A 16980-nucleotide genomic window follows, 5' to 3' on the forward strand; every position below is an offset into this window, starting at 1 on the left:
CTTGTGATAAAGCTTTGTCTACCTGCAAACACAGTCAAAGGCTACAGCTGCAAACCAAAGCCAACTCTAACCATGGCCAAGAGCTCAAGGACAGAAGCAGCCACACGCTTTGGTCAGCCTTCTGTAACTTCAATTAATACAAAGGAACCTTTTCCATGAACTACCTGCTGTTTTCTGATGACCTCTGGGATCTTTTCATTTAGCCCTAAACCAAGAATTAAATATGACAAAAACCACAACTAAAAAGCTAATTCAGTCACAGAGTAATCTTCTGAGACCAAAAGTCCATCTAAATGCAATGAAGATTTGCTTTCACTAAAGACAGAGGTGAGGACAAAATCCACAGTGGAAGTTATGATATGCTAGAAAGCAACAAATGTGGATCACTGACCAAAAGGATGATGTACTTGATGCAAATGCAGATTGCATATTGTTATATATATAGAGTACACTGTGCTTTTGTTTTCCCCGATCCAGTCACTTATTTTTGGTGGTGAATACATGTTGTTAGATGTCTTGTATGGTCTGAACCTTTGTTGTGTACTATTTTTATAGACTTAAGTTATAACGAAAAAAAAAAAACAAAAAATAGGAACCAAACAGTAAAGGTCTAGTAAAGCCAAAAATTAATTTCATATTGATTTTAAAGGGATCTAGCTGAGTTTTTACACTGAAAGCAAAGATTATAGCAATTGTAGTCCATGGTATTTATTTTCAGTCAAACCAAAGTTACATATAATTCTGCCTCTGCTTATACGGGATATTAACACTAACAATACTCTCCCTTTCAAAGACTTGCACAGGCCAAATTGTTGGAATGCTGGTTTTCTTGACATCTCCAAACCCCCAAACTATGATGATGCATTATGGTGTATTGAAAATAACATAGTCAGATATTTGCTTAAAACCTAGAAACTTTACATGTTGCTTTTCATGTGCTGTGCCAAGTCTTGATAATACTTTTTTCCCCCAACCAAGGGACCTCATAACCTGATTATGGTTATTGCTTTACAAACAGTTTTGACAGAAGGTGGCTGCTAGAGCTTAACATATGTTCCAGTTCCATGTTATGGAGCTGGTTCTTGCAAACTAAGCTCATCATGTATTCTTTGCTGAAGTCAGCAAATAGAGTTAGACACCCAGTCATCTATCACACCAAATAAAAGAACATAACGGCTTTCAAAAGGGTTTTCCCACTTACCCAAATGGCTTTCTGAAAGCTTCTACCTCTGCAAAAAGAAAAAAAAAGAAAAAGAAAAAAAAAGACAAAAAAGAAAAAAATTAGAACAATTATGGCAGATTGCATGAAATGTGAGAAACGTCACAGTAACTGCTACTTTTCATTATGTTGTCTTTGGGTCATGATCAACGAACGGGAAGTTTACCATGCGGTTTCCAGAGAAGGAGTGGTATTGTGAAGGATGCTTTTCAGTCATCTAGGATCGTGTCAGGATTATCTGAAGGGAAAATGGGTCTTTCATGTGCATGTTCAAAGGTTTTGATGGACTGAAAGTAACTGTGAGAGCTCTACCATCAGAAGGGTGGCCTAAGACTACAGTGCTAAAGTATGCATACCTCAGTTACAAAACTTTTGAAAGGAAGTCTCAGCCACAGAATGCATATACCTGTAGAGTTTTGCATGGGTTTTATATGAATACAATAAAAAAAAATATAGCTGCTTGCACATTATACCAGAAAAACCTCCAAAACTGCAATTGCTTTGAAAATAGATTTTAGGTTTTTTGGAGTTTTCTGAAATGCTTGGTCTGTATTTTGATAATTGTGCATATTATGTAAAAATGTTGGTGGACCCATAAATGACCAGACTTTTTCTAAGAAAAATGTTGCTTTAATGCATTTCATGAATTTTTACTTATATCATTGCTTGTTAGTAATAGCAAATCTGCTTTTCTGCATCTGCTTTGCGTAGCTATTGTAAGGCTTTGAACTAATGTATGTATTTATTGCTTGAACTTCTGTGCATACCTTATAAAGCATAATGTCTGACAATTTAAATGGCTCATGTATTCTTGCTTCTATCAAACTGATTACGGGGACTATGATCTTTTGTATACAACAAATTTTAACTGTAGCACAAACATCTGTTTATGTATTGGTGGAATATACCTGTTTTATTTATCTTTTTTGAGGTAAACTAATTTTGATACTTTTCATTACTGTGTACTATGTTCATACTTTGAATTCTCTGATGTTAGAAGTCATGGTTGAGAATTGTAAGAGGTGTTATTTGTTCTGTATTCATGGCTTTCACTGCTGAATAAAATAAAAGACCAAACCTAGGATTTGAAAGAAAACTGTCTACCTCTAACACCAGGGAGTTATCAGATTTTATTTTACGTAGTTTTAGTCTACAAAGACACAATTGCTTAAACCTAGTGGGCTTAAGGCTTATATTCTATGTGGTCAAATTCATGGCGCAGTAGTGCTGTTTGAAAATCAATTAAAAATGTATGTGAATGTTACAAGTATTTGGTAGAATTACCGCTAACTAGGTTTTCTTTAGGCAACTCAGATATGGAGAGAATGTCATCAGCATTCTGTGCCTACAGCTGCTTAACTTCATAAGAATGCATTTCTTTCTGATTAGGCAATGGAAGAATAGTCAGCTAGAAATAGAGCTACAGAAGTACACTTAAAATGAACCGTCCTGGACTCTAATGTCCCTGGGTAGATACAGTCACAAAATCCATTAGGTTATTGCATAGTTTTCAAATTGGACATTCACATTTTAGAGAATTTGTGAGACTTCATACTACACATGCCAATATTAGCAGGCATTTGGACAACGGCTTTATTAATGCCATAAAGCGATTGAAAGAAACATGGCTGACCCCTTGTAATTTCACTAGTTCAGGTTGCAATGAAAGGTGGTTTTTTCTTGTCCATGAACACTTGGCAGATCTTACCTAACAACAACAAAAAAGAAGGATGTACATTTTCCTACAGAATTAATGTATGAACAGTGTGTCACTGCTCTTGGATGTAAAAATGTATATGAAATCATTTCATTCACTTGATTACATTTCTGAACTATAAATAAAAATCTAATTCGTTTTGACCTATTTACAACCCCTAGGATTTTATTTTTTCAGAGACACCATTCTTCACTACCAGAGCCAACTCATATATTTGTGTGCACATGTCCCACATTTGTTTAAATCATTTTCTTAGGAATTGTGGATTCATAAACCAATGCTCCCATTATGTCAATAAAAGTAGGGGTTGCTTGTCAAATACATCCCATTAGAACAGGGGTGGGGAACCTTTATTCTGCCAAGGGCCATTTGGATATGTATAACATCATTCATGGGCCACACACAATTATCAGCTTAAAAAATCAGCCCGCTGTATTTGGTCAAACCTTTCATTAACTCACCCCTAATGCCTTGGCAGGGCCAGACCAAATGATCTTGCTGATGCTATAAGGGCCCATGAGCTGGACATTCCCCACCCCTGCATTAGAAACTATTTTCAGGTTCAAATTTGGCATGCGCACATAATCATTTCATGTTTTCATGCTTTTATCCTAATAGAAATTGACACCATAAATCTGATCCTAAAAAAACAGAACAAAATGAAACACACACAAGGGAAAACATGATTACGCTATTTAACTTTATGACTTTTCTTTATCTTTTTTTTTTTTTTTTTTTTGCCTCCAAATATCAGTTACACCCATGGCATTCTGCTATGGTTTAGGAGGACGTGCAGGGAACAGGGATGAGGAAATAGCTCTCTAAGTTAATGCTTCTTTGCCTATACCAACCAATCCTAGACCGTTATTAGTATCCAAAACAGGCCAGATGGGGACTCTGCACAAGAAAACTTCACCTTCTTAACTTCAGTATACATTCCAAAATTTGTCATGATTAGAAATAAAAGGAAAATGAATATGTTGAGTAGAGATTTATTCTATGCATAGTTTAAAGTTTTATGTCACGCTAGTGAAAAACTACCTTGGTTAAAAAGGTTTCCACAGAATAATAAATTATTTTAAAAGGAGCATGAACATGAAATTAATTTTCTTGGACCTTAGAATTCATTTTTCACTATTAATTAGTTGAAAGTAAATGAATGCCAACTGATCCCCACCCGGTGTGTTTATTTGGTTAACTTATCAAAGGCTGTATAACAAGATGTGAATACAATCCTCTCACACACTATGCTCTAATATAGGAAGAATAATTTAGAGATTAAAACTAACAATGGCCGAAACCGGTTTGGCTCAGTGGATGGAGCGTCGGCCTGCGGACTGAAAGGTCCCAGGTTCGATTCCGGTCAAGGGCATGTACCTGGGTTGCGGGCATATCCCCGGTGGGAGATGTGCGGGGGGCAGCTGATAGATGTTTCTCTCTCATCGATGTTTCTGACTCTCTATATCTCTCCTTTCCTCTCTGTAAAAAACCAATAAAATATATTTAAAAAAAAAAACTAACAATGTAAGAAATTTGGCAAATGTTTTGTACTTATACCTAAGGTCAAACTTACGTCACTCTGTAGTTTAAAATACTGTGTTGCTCAGATACATTGTGTTGGGTCAATGAAGGTTTCAACTGCTTTGTAAAAAGCTGGTTACTAAATTATTTTAAATTTAAAAAAAATTAAAACCAAGACGGCGACTTAAAATTTAACTAGCTAGAATAAAAGTACAGAGGGGAAATCACATTCTAACCATTTCTTCAGGCAGGAGTAATGAAAGTTAAGTATGCAACTCTACTGTTGCAAATATTTCACAAAATGAGATTCAGACAACTTCTATCATTTAAATGCTGATGAAGGAAAAGGACTTAAACACTATCTTTTCACTATTAATCAGTTTTTGAATTGCATACAAAACTTTTAAACGGCAAAGCATAAGATTACTGCATGAGAATGTGTAACTTGAGAAAATAGTGTGGCTTCACCCATCATGTGGCACATTATTTCCTCTACTAGCTCTTCCTCTACGCTCAGTCACCATCACACAGTGTAAAAGGAGCCATGTGATACCTGAATAACTGGAAAGACGAGTAGTTGTCAGTAAAAAGTTTACAATTTTCTGGGGCATTTGCATCTTACACGTGAGAGGATATGGAAATAAGAAAGGCCGTTAGGGTAGGGTCCATGGGAAAGGAATGCGTACCTGAAGGGGCAGAGCCAGCTCCAAAGCAGCAGAATGCTTCGCTCACAAACACGGAGAGCAGCAGAACGTTATGGGAGGAGGCGGGTGGGGGTGGGGGTGGGGGTGGGGCGCCAGGTAGGCTTTCAGACTTTGGAACTGATACCAGGCGGGGAAGGGGGAAATCGCCCAATTAGGAAAAAAACAAGAGGGAACATAAAAAGAGGAAGGATCCAATTAGAGAGTAGCATGTACAGACCAAGAAGCTGCCAGCATTTATAAACCCTTAGACAAAGAGCCTTCACTGATTACCCATTTGGGACCCTTCCCCAGGCGGGAGTTTGGAAGGGCTTGCAATAAATGTCCACGATTTTGCTTAAAATCTTCCAGTCCACGATTTTTATTCTTCAAACTTCGTAGAACAAGAACCCGGAATAAGAACTCCACCTTGCCATCTGGGTAACACATTGATTCTAATGCATTACTTCAGCCAATATGTGTGTGTGTGTACATGAAGCTGATAAAACACACATACTTCAAAAATAAAAGAAAATCGTACCTTTAAACCTTAAATATATATTGTTGATTTAATACTCTGCTGTGAAGGTTTACTTGATAGCCTTTGAAATCAGCTATCAAGTAAACATCAGCCAATCCATTTCCTAAAGTTGAAGCTGGTTTTATCCCTTAAATTCATGGTTCTTCTGTTTCCACTTCTCCTGTGGAAAATACAAACAGCTACATATCAAAAATGATCATCTCGCCGAAACCGGTTTGGCTCAGTGGATAGAGCGTCGGCCTGCGGACTGAGGGGTCCCAGGTTCAATTCTGGTCAAGGGCATGTACCTGGGTTGCGGGCACATCCCCAGTGGGAGATGTGCAGGAGGCAGCTGATCGATGTTTCTCTCCCATCGATGTTTCTAACACTCTATCTCTCTCCCTTCCTCTCTGTAAAAAATCAATAAAATATATGTTTTTAAAAAATGATCATCTCTCCCTTCTTATTTGAGGATCATTGAGATTAAAAGTTTTGACAATAAACACATGCAGAGGTGAGTGAGGATGAGTAAAAAGTAGAAAAAAAAGAAGAGTTATTAAAATGTGTTGGTTATGACCAGACATGAATGTATTTTTTTCAACTCTTCATGTCATTATTATAATACTGAAAAGGTAAAGTCAATTATCTATCTATACTAATAAAAGGGAAACATGCTAATTAGACCAGACGTCTTCTGGATGACCTTCCAGACAAATCCTTGGTGGCGGGGCCGAGGCAGAGGTGGTTAGGGGTGATCATGCCAGCAGGGGAGAGCAGTTAGGGGGATCAGGCCTGCAGGCAGGTGAGTGGTTAGGAGCCAGTGGTCCTGGATTGTGAGAGGGATGTTCAACTGCCGATTTAGGCCCGATTCCTGCAGCAGTTGGACATCCCCCAAGGGGTCCCGGATTGGAGAGGGTGCAGGCCGGGTGGAGGCACACCCTCCCCCCCCCACCCCCTCCCCACCCCGTGAACAAATTACGTGCACTGGGCCTCTAGTATGATTACAATACTGAAAAGGTAAACTCAACTATATGATTCTCTTCTTAATCACTTTCAGTGTAGATCCCCCTTGTGTTCAATAACAAGTTGCTATTGCCCTGGGAGATGGTGCAGAGCAGGTTCCCATAGCACCACTCAGGGATGTTGATATGAGGCAAAGCTCCAGACCTAAGCCATTCTCTTCATCCCTTGAGAGGCAGCCCAAAGCCCTTGGGGCATTGGACATGCAGGGGGGAACACCTGACTGACCTGCCCTGCTTAATTCTCCTTTACATGTATTTATATAGTTTCTCCTTTAAATCTATTTAAATGATATTATAGAAAATGCAACATTTAAAATTTACCAATCTTCTTTGACCAAAAAAATTACAAGTCTCAGGGGAAACTTATAAAATTTTAAAATGACATTTCTCCTAGTATAGAGTTATTATGATCATGTATTCATTCACATATCTTTCATTAGCCAAACAATTAAACTTTTCAGAAAAAGCCAAAAAATTAAGCTTTTCAGAAAAAAAAACTTAGAAGAATTTGAGTGAGCACCAAGCTGAAAGTCCTTGTAATTAAACTCTACACCAACATTTAAGTGTTTTATTTAGTGCCTTTCCTAGAAGAGAGAGCTTTAGACAGCTAATCTACAAGAAACCAAATCAACAGAACCGCAATAAAAATGTTTCATCCGGAGATAATAAACTTAGATATTAAAAGTCTTGTCATAACATCAAAAGCTTGCAACCAATGCCACACATTTATTTACAGTTTTGGCCTCTTTGATCATAGAGATTAGGCCAGAGTTAATAAAAGAAGAATAAGATTTCAAAAAAATTAAACAAATGCATCAAATTAGTTTCTCATTAGCCATGATAATCTGTGTGAGATTTATAAAATAATCCAACATTTTGGTTGTCTCTAGTCTCTGACTCCTGATGATTCTCACATACAATCTCCTTATATGGCACATTGGAATGTTGATTTAATACTCATTATGATGCATAATCAATTATGCCTGTTATTCGATGGTATTTATTCCACATTTAATTTTCCCACCATCTTAGAAATAATTTTATAGTAGCCTCCACCACAAAATGGAAAAACGTCATTAATTTTCTTCTCTGCATAAATTTAAAGCTGCTATTGAATAACATGTGCATTAGTAGTTGTCATTTTGCTAAAGGAGCAGTCTTAGGCAGATAAGCATTACTCTCCTAATTTTCCAAGGGGAACATACTAGCACTACAATTGTTATTTCTATCATTTAGAAAAATTATTGGGTCACTTGAAGAGCACATGTAATGCATAAAACTTGAGAGATAGTCAGACATTGAGACCAAGTATCTAAAAAGAGGATTCAAGCCCCTTGACAGAAGTTAAGTGATGTACCAGGGTATATTTCTAAGAAACCTAATCAAAACCAGGAGGAAAATGTTTCTATATTTTGTGCCAAAGAACTCAGAAATGATGGCTTGAACAAAAGAGAATGTACTGTGTACAACTCAGATCTCTCATGAGCAGTGATATTGAAACCCATCAGAAGAATAATAGGTAGTAACTTCATATTTAGTGATCACTTCAACTCTATTCAAAGGATGGATATCGCGTCAATAGCTTTACTCTTCCACAGGGCCACAAAACTATTCGCTTACCTATTGACTTTTAGGAAAATGCTGGTGATATTGTATAATCCAAAATTTTCTTGAGTGAGCTATCATAGAGCCCTTATTAGGACAAGGGGCTTCCAGTTCCAAGCCATTTGAAAGAGAAGGCATTGTTTGGCGCTAACCAGCTGACAGGTACTGACCCTTACCCTGTGGAAGGGGCTTGGACTGAATGTAGTTTCTGGGCTTGAAATGGAAAACAGCTGCATGTGATTTGACAACTCTGATCGATTCACAGTGGCTATTGGAATGGCTGGCACAATGTACAGGTTTAATACATGCCTGACAATGGATTATAAGGCCATTTCTTCACTTTACAAGAAAATGTACCATCATCTACTAGTGACTTCACCATGAGAACAGGAAAGGGAGTAGGACATGAGGTCCACTGCTTTCCAATGTGTGTTTGGTCCCTCAATGGCAATGAGAACTGAGAAGTATTCATACTGTGGTCCCAAATTGGCAGGGTTATCAGTGGATGAGAGCTATGAGTTGAGAATAATTTCAAATTGGGGTGTTTGATTTTAAATCAGGATAAGTGGAAAGTATAACTGGTGAGACTATTACATTTGATAAATTTTTGTTAGACATAAAACCCTAAACATTGATAACTGTGCTTAGTAGGCATTCAGGGACTATTCAAAATGATTCCCATTCCTTGGGAGTTGAGATCCATGCTCACTTTCACATGAGAGAGGCTTTCATAGAAGACTGAAATTTGACCTTTTGGGGTTGCAAGACAATTTCCTTATTCTCTCATCTCTAACCAAGCTCTGAAATCTATGTTTGCCATATAGAAGTGAGTTTTTGTATAAAGCTGTAATCTTTCTCAAAATCCACAATGTAATAGTTCTAGCTCAAACAACAGAAGACCTACAGGCATGAAGACCCCTGAAGCCCCACTTTAATGAAAGGTCTCAGTTGGAACGTGGCCATGTTTCTCAGACTCCATCTGGATGGAAATGCAGTTTGACATGAGTCCATGTCTTACCAGTGACCACTGAATACAATCCCTGCTATTCCAGTCTTTGCAATTCTGGGTCCTGAGGCCCTAGCTATTGCATCAAGTCAATTACCCAGAAGGCCTGAATCTCACTCTGGCAACTGCCCCATCAGTAGTTGAGTCTGCCTTTATTTCTGAAGTTCCCTGCCTTTGCCCCACATTGTGGCTGTCTTTACATCTGCAGTACCCTTATTGGTGGTTTTCATCCTTGGCTGTAGTTTTCCCACCATGCCTCTGGTTGTGGGAGGAGGTCTTGCCTCTGCTTTCCCTACAAATGAGCTTCTGGGCTCCAGATTACCCTCTAGACCCGTGGTTCTCAACCTTGGCTGCACATTAGAATCACCTGAGAATCTTTTTAAAATCCTGATTTCTGGGCCTCAGCCTCCGGAAATTCTGTTTCTTTGTTACTAATGTTGTGGCCTCACCCCCTAACAAAGAAACAGAATTTCTGGAGGATGGGGCCCAGAAGTCAGGATTTTAAAAAGATTCCCAGGTGATTCTAATGTGCAGCCAAGGTTGAGAACCGCTGCTGTAGACTCATAGTAGCTGTCCATAACTAGTTCCCCAGCCACTAGACGGGTCGCCTGTCAGCCCCTGGAGTATCCTGGGCCTCTACCCCTGGATAGTCCCCATAAAACCCAAAATGCCTCTGCCCAAGCCCTGATCATCCCTCTCATTGCTTTGACTCAGAAGGAAAGGGCATGATATAAGAAAGCCACCAAGAGACTCACCTGCAGTTTGTGGCATTGGAAATAAGAAACAAGTCTACATGAGCACTTACTCTGGTGATTATATGTGGCAAAATTTATGGGTGATTCCCAGGAGACTGAGAACACTGTAAAGGTTAAGAATTTGGTGTCAATTTTTATGACCAATAATTGACTATACTGAGGAGAATTTCAGAAAAAGTAAAATATCTAAGCTCATTGGATGAGTTCATTTGCAAATTGTGACAGTGAATGTTAAATGCTATATTATTCTTTTCTTCATTACTTCAAACTTCAACGTTATGCATATATAAAAAGTGTCAGGATGGTCATACAAAGCCAAGTAAGGGGACATCATCAGTTCTCAATAAGGTAGCTCTCAAACTACCCTTTACAATGCTGACACCAGAGGAATTAAGAATACAATCATCTTGCCCAGCTGGTGCTGCTCAGTGGTTAAGCATTGACTCATGAACCAAGAGATCAGGGTTGGATTCTTGGTCAGGGCACATGCCCGGGTTGCAGGCTTGATCCCCAGTAGGGTACATGTAGGAGGCAGCTACACTGATTCTCTCTCATCATTGCTGTTTCTATCTCTCTCACCCTCTCCCTTACTCTCTGAAAGCAATAAAAATATATGTAGGAAAAAAAAAAAAGAATTCCATTATCTTTAGTACTAAACTTCCATCGTTATGAAGAGACAAAATCTTCTTGACAGTGTTTACAAATATATTTTTAAAATCTCACTATCAGAACTGATCTCAACTCTTTCAATAAAGCCAAAAGATAAAACTCACAAACTGTGGCACCTGTGGACTGGAGCAAGACAAGGTGATAGTAGGAAGATGGTGCCCACCGTCCTTCTTCCCAGAGAACACTCAGCAGGCCCCCAGGTGCCGGCCAAACAAGACGCTTGCATCTCTGGTGCTTCTACTCGGGGCCCTGGGCCAGATCAGACTGCAAGCAGGGCACCAGCCCCTCAAGGCCATCTCAGTGTGCCATAGCCTGTAGGACTCCAGTAGCTGTTGGTTTTCAAAGCTAGATGTTTTGAGTGATTATCTTTCAGGGGCAGGCCTTAAAAGATTCTCTCTATGCCCAGGTACTGCCCTGTGAAAATTCTCACATGTCATCTTATTTGAGGCAAATAACCATTCTATGACATGAGGAATTTCCCCAGGTATCAGATGGGAAAACTGAGAGTTGGAAATAGTTATGGTGACCTCACTAAGGTCACAGAGTTAGCAAAGAACTGGGGTTTAAATGTAGGGCACCTATTTTCCCACAACTGCTTGCATGTGAAGTGCGAGCTTGATTTTGTACATGGATACATTTTAATGATGGAAGGTTAAGTAAATTCACATTGAAGGTGAAATTCTGAAGCACGAAATCTACCTGAATTACAGAACCTTTGTGTGCAATATCTGTAGGAAGTGGTTCCAAGAACTAGTGGCTCTACAGACTTAAATTTCATGTTTCCGTGACAGATGTGGTAGCAGTTTTTAAATTTATTTCTCTGTGGTCTGTTTAATTTCCCAGATGGTTTGAGGCAACATCATGACTGCTGTTTTTAGGGCCCCCAGTGAGGCAATGCATATTATTTTTTAAATTAACTAGCAACATAATGTGTTAGGTGCTCTATGGAAATTTTATTGGAGGCTGTGATAGGACTGGTTATTGGAAAGCAAAATATTCAAAGGCGATGGTCTATAGTTATCGTTCTTTTGGAAATGAAGTGTCTTATCTCATGAAACTTCAGAATCAGATATTGAGCCAACCTCTGCCAAAGGCCTATTTGAAGAGATGTTTCTTGAAGACAGGAACCACATGTTTTCCTCGTTCACAATACTTAGAACTAACTCGGTGGCTACTACAGAGAAGAACTCAATATATTTAATCCCATTTAAATGATTGGTTTAATGCAAATAAGTAGGCTTTTTTTCATCACAAGTTGTTTTATTGCTAAAACAACTTTTATTATCTACTGTCTCTTTTTCTCTTTGCTATCTATTTTATGTGGTATCAGGAGGTATAATAAACCGTGCATCAGTTGGCCAGCTTAATTGAAAAATGTTTTGAAAGTTAAAAAGCAAACCAAACCACACTGAAAATCATTTCCATATCAGTTTCTTCCCTCTGTTAGTTCAGTTGTAAGGAACGGAGAACAAAAGCATTATCAACCAAGGCTTTTAGAGGAAACTTAATTGCTTACACATCCAAATACATCAACCGAGTTTGCAACAAGCGATTAGGCAGCCAATTGTGTTGGAAATGTGCTTGCTCATTCAGAAGAGACCACTCCCCAGGGCTCACCCACTTCTCCTCTTCAATCCTGAAGTTCAGTTAGCACCAGTCCATTCACATTAGCCAGTTGTTGAAAATATAATGAGGCCACAGGTAGTAAGAATGTGTCTTCAAAACACCCCACACTCATCAAGCCAGGAATATGTCTCTGCAGAATTTTCCTAATAACCCTAGTAGTCTTTTTATCCAAGAACTAGAGGCCCAGTGCACAAATTCATGCACTGGTAGGGTCTGGCCGGCCCAGTCCCAATCGGCGAATTGGGGAAGGCCTATGGGGAGAAGGAGACAGTGGGAGGTTGGCTGGCTGGCCCTCCCCTCCCCCCCCCCTCCATCAGGCTGGTTCGATGGCTGCAGTGGGCATCATAGTGACTGGCTTTTTATATATATAGATGATGGTAATTAATAAATAGTTATGTTCTAAGTGCTTTGAACAGTATATTATTTAAAACATAATGTCAAATCCTAACTTTTTGGGTGTACATGTTACATGAACAGTCACTCAATTTAAAAGAATAGCAGGGTTGCCCAGCCATTGTGTTTCAGTGGTTGAGCTTCAACCTATGAACCAGGAGGTCACAGTTCAATTCCTAGTCAGGGCACATGCCTGAATTGTGCCCTTGTTCCCTAGTAGGGGGCATGCAGGAGGCAGCCAGGCAGCCGGTCAATGATTCTCTCTCAATCACTGATGTTTCTACCTCTCTCTCTCTCTCTCTCTCTCTCTCTCTCTCTCTCTCTCTTTCTTCCTTCCTCTCTGAAATCTATGAAATCATATTTTTAAAAAAGCAGGGTCATATTGTGTATTTAGTTTCAGATAACTGTCCTCATTCTCTTTTCTCCACCTGAAGTTAATTTAGTTTTCAAATCTCAGGTGAATGTGATAGAAACCAAACGTTCTAGGTCCTGGATTTATTTTCTAATTATACTACTGATTTTTTGAATGACTTTGCATGTGGCACAAGTACTGTCCATTCCTCAGTCTCATCCTGAATATCAAAGTAAAACAGGACCATATTTTTTCCCCTGGGAGCACAGAGAGAAATATTTTGCAACAGCTGGACTTCAAGTATTCAGAAAACACAAGCTGACTGGTACCATCCTTTGGTCAAATAGCCTTTTACTATATGGATGATTGCTTAACACGTCATCCTTCAGGATCAACCCTGCAGGGTTGGTTTCAGCGATGTATTGGAAATTAGTTCCCCTGGGATAATAAGTGCTAAATGTTGTGCACCTTCCAGCAGGCTACCACATATAGTACAGGCGATGAAACAAGGATGCTAGCTAGTCAACCCAGCAGAAAGAGTGGCATGCCTTACATTTAAGCAACAAATTTAGTTTCTTTTCCCTAAATGTTGATTTCCTGGCAATCCTCACCATAGACACAGCTTAATGCAAAACTTACACATTTACATGTCAAGCTACTGTTGAACTCTGTATTAGTTTCCCATGGTTGCTCTAATAAATTATCATCAACTCAGTGGCTTAAAACAACACGAATTTGTTACTTAGATTTGTTCATCACAGGTCTCAGTGAAATAAAATCAAGGTGTCCACAGTGTGGCCTTCTCTCCTGGGGGCATTAGGGGAGAGCCCAGTTGCTAGCCTGTACCAGCTTGTAGAGCCCCCCCCCCCCCAATCTTCGCTCCTGGTCTTCTCCCTCCATCTTCAAAGCTAGAACAATGGGTCAAGTCCCTCTTACATCACTGATTTTCTTCTGCCTCCTTCTTTCACTTATAAGGGCCCTTGTGATCATATTGTGCCCATGACAATAATCCAGGATAATCTCTCTATTTTAGATATAGTTGATTACCAACCTTAATTTTATTTGCATCCTTAATTTCCTTTTGTCATATTCACAGGTTCTTGGGATTAGGATGTAGACATATTTGGGGGGGGGGGGGCCATTATTCTGCTTACCACAGACTCACTTTCATTTTGACTGATAAAGATAAAAACTGTTATTCAACCAGAATTTCCAAAAGCTACCCGTGGACAGCAAACAGGAAAACATATTCTTTGCTCTTTGCTCTGACCAATAACTTTAACTGCAGGTTTTAAGATTCTACAATCTCTTGTTCCATATTGTCTCTATTCTAACTTCACTGAGCCCATCCCGCCCCACGCGCCTTTGTGTGGGCAGTTAAGCTCTGCTCTCAGTAACGAGTCCTTCCGCCACACAGCCGACCTTTTGAAGAGTACCTACTTTTCATCATGCCAAAATATGAGTTCACACACGTTCACACTTGCCTTTGTTCCCTCCAGGACTCCCTAGCTCATGAGTTGCCTCTTTGCATTCCGGGGGAATCAAGGTAGCAGACCTCAACAGCATCCTGTTTCAGGGGTTGAGGAGAGGCGGCAGAGAGGGGGAGTTGGGCTATAGCCAATGACCACTGCTTTCCTGGGTTTGCCCTCACAGCAGCTGGAGGGCTTAGAGGTGCTGAGCCCTCTGATTTAGAACTACACAGGTCTGAAGGCTGAGCATTTTCTATGATGGGCCTTCATCTTTGGAATTCCCTCTCTAAGATATTGACCTGTATGGCCTAAAGTAAATTCTATCTCTATAGTAAAGTCGATTGCACAGTTAATATGGCCAAACGGAATTGGATTATTTATTTTCAGTATCAACCACTGTTTTAGAACTCTCAGATAGGTGCAGGGATTGAATGCGTCTTTAGAAATCTCAGGAACAAATAGCACGCCCTGAGACAGGAGAGGGTTTGGTAATAATCTTGTTTTTGTATCACCATTGACTTGTTCTAATACCGAATTATAGGCTGTGCTCCATGGTTATTTCTTCCACGTTGTTTTGTGTCAAGCTTAACCTTCTTGACCTGTTTCTGTGTTTGATTACTGAGGGTGTCTCTCTCTATATCTTGATAGCAAATGACTGACAAAAAATAAATGTAAATAAAGCGCACAATATTCCTGCATATCGAGTCAGCTGCACTCGCCTGTGTGGGGGGACTGGAGTAAGGCAAGCATGAAGGAAGTTATTAGCTCTCCAGCAGGGGAAAAGAGAAAAGGCAGTTCTGTCAAAAGTGAACGTTGAAACAAAAGAAAATAACCCTGTCCCAAATGTTCTGGGATGAATCGGCCTTCCTGTGGTCTTATTCTGGTTCAGACATAGCTCTGCCCTTGAAGTACTCTCTGTTGAGTGACACTGGTCCATGGTATCAAGTAGTGTTTAAAATACCTAGATTAAAAAAGCCCTCTGTATTTAATGTCTCAGCTCCAACAGGTATATACACCAAAATGGACTTGCAAATTTCATTGAAGCTTTATTCTCTAGCCCAGGCTAGTCCCTAATGTCACAATTTCCACATTCCTGACAAAGAATCGTTTACTCTAACCAAGTTCCCGTTCACAGTCGGCAGCTGGCCCATCCAGCAGGGGAAGGTGACTTCAGTAGTGTCCTCACTCTTGCAGGGGTGGAGGTTAACATCCTCCTTGGGTAGTGAAGGGACTAATATTCTGTTCTTTGTTCAAAGCTCTGAAGAATCAATGTGTGAGATGTGATAACCGAGTTGATGCTGTTCTTGTCCTGAAAGCATTCACTCCACTTCCCTTACCAGTAGAAGGGGTGAGAGGATGTGACTCTTGGTTTAGCACTGCCCAAGTAAATACTTTTTAATCAAATTTCAGCCTGATATGTATTGCTTTTTCGATTAGAACAGATAGATAACAGATATTAGATATTCATACTAATGCAAAATAGGCTAGGTATGGATTTCAAATACATTCACATTCAGACTAAACAGTGTAGCTATTTTTATAAACCCAAGGACTGTTCAATTAAGCATGGCCAATGTATCCCTTAGCCTGGCCACCATCTCATGGGAGCCCATGTCTAGTCTAGCTGCTCTTGAAAATGCCCCAGAAAATCTTGCATCTGTAGCAGAATTTCTGCACTTAAGGGATGATATACTTATAGACCTCCATAATCCCTACCTACAGAGTAATATTGGAAACATTGTTTCATTAGGTTTTTGACACAAGAAAAAGAAGTATTGGTATGAGTACACAGCTATATGCCTTTCTCCTAAGCCTTTTCATTAGTAAAAGGTGTGTCTAAGAGCATGGTTGTAGGTGATGCAGTCTGAGAAGGATGAACTCAGAAGCAGGTGCAGGTTGGACCTGCTGAAACAAATGAATCCGCTCAAGGACTAGCAGTGAGTCGGAAGTCCTCCTCTTGGTGAACAATTCTCTTCTTCAGGATGAGAAGAGAATGGCCACTGTCAGGGCTGTTCTCAAAACGAACATGGCCTCAGCATTAGACCAGATGGGGTCTGTAGTTTTCCATACCTACACAAAGCATTTTAGCATATCCCAAGTCCTGAGAAACTTAATAATCAATGATTGCCTTGTGGGTTTTTCCCCAAGCTTTATTGAGATATAATTAACAAATAACACTGTAGTCCCATTTGTTTACTTTCTCGATAGTTTCCTTTGCCATAGGAGATGTGTCAGTAAACATATTGCTACCAGGGATGTGTGAGATTTTGCTGACTATGGTTTCTTCTAAGATATTTATGGTTTCACAACTTTCACTTAGATTTTTTTTATCCATTTTGAGTTTATTCTTGTGTATGGTGTAAGTTGGTGATCTACTTTCATTTTTTTGCGTGTACCTGTCCAATTTTCCCAACAACATTTATTGA

At 39.5% G+C, this 16980-nt stretch overlaps 1 protein-coding gene across 1 annotated transcript in view; it reads left to right on the forward strand.

Annotated features, from left to right (window-relative positions):
• The window catches only part of FOXP2 (forkhead box P2), a 704673-nt gene extending 701599 nt beyond the window's left edge, over positions 1-3074 (forward strand). The window contains exon 20 of the mRNA XM_059711598.1: positions 1-3074. This exon is cut by the window's left edge and continues 918 nt beyond it. The gene's annotated coding sequence lies outside the window, so the exon portion shown is untranslated.
• The last annotated feature ends 13906 nt before the right edge of the window (positions 3075-16980 follow it).

This window comes from Myotis daubentonii, chromosome 10 (assembly GCF_963259705.1).
Source record: "Myotis daubentonii chromosome 10, mMyoDau2.1, whole genome shotgun sequence".
Classification (NCBI taxonomy): Eukaryota; Metazoa; Chordata; class Mammalia; order Chiroptera; family Vespertilionidae; genus Myotis; species Myotis daubentonii.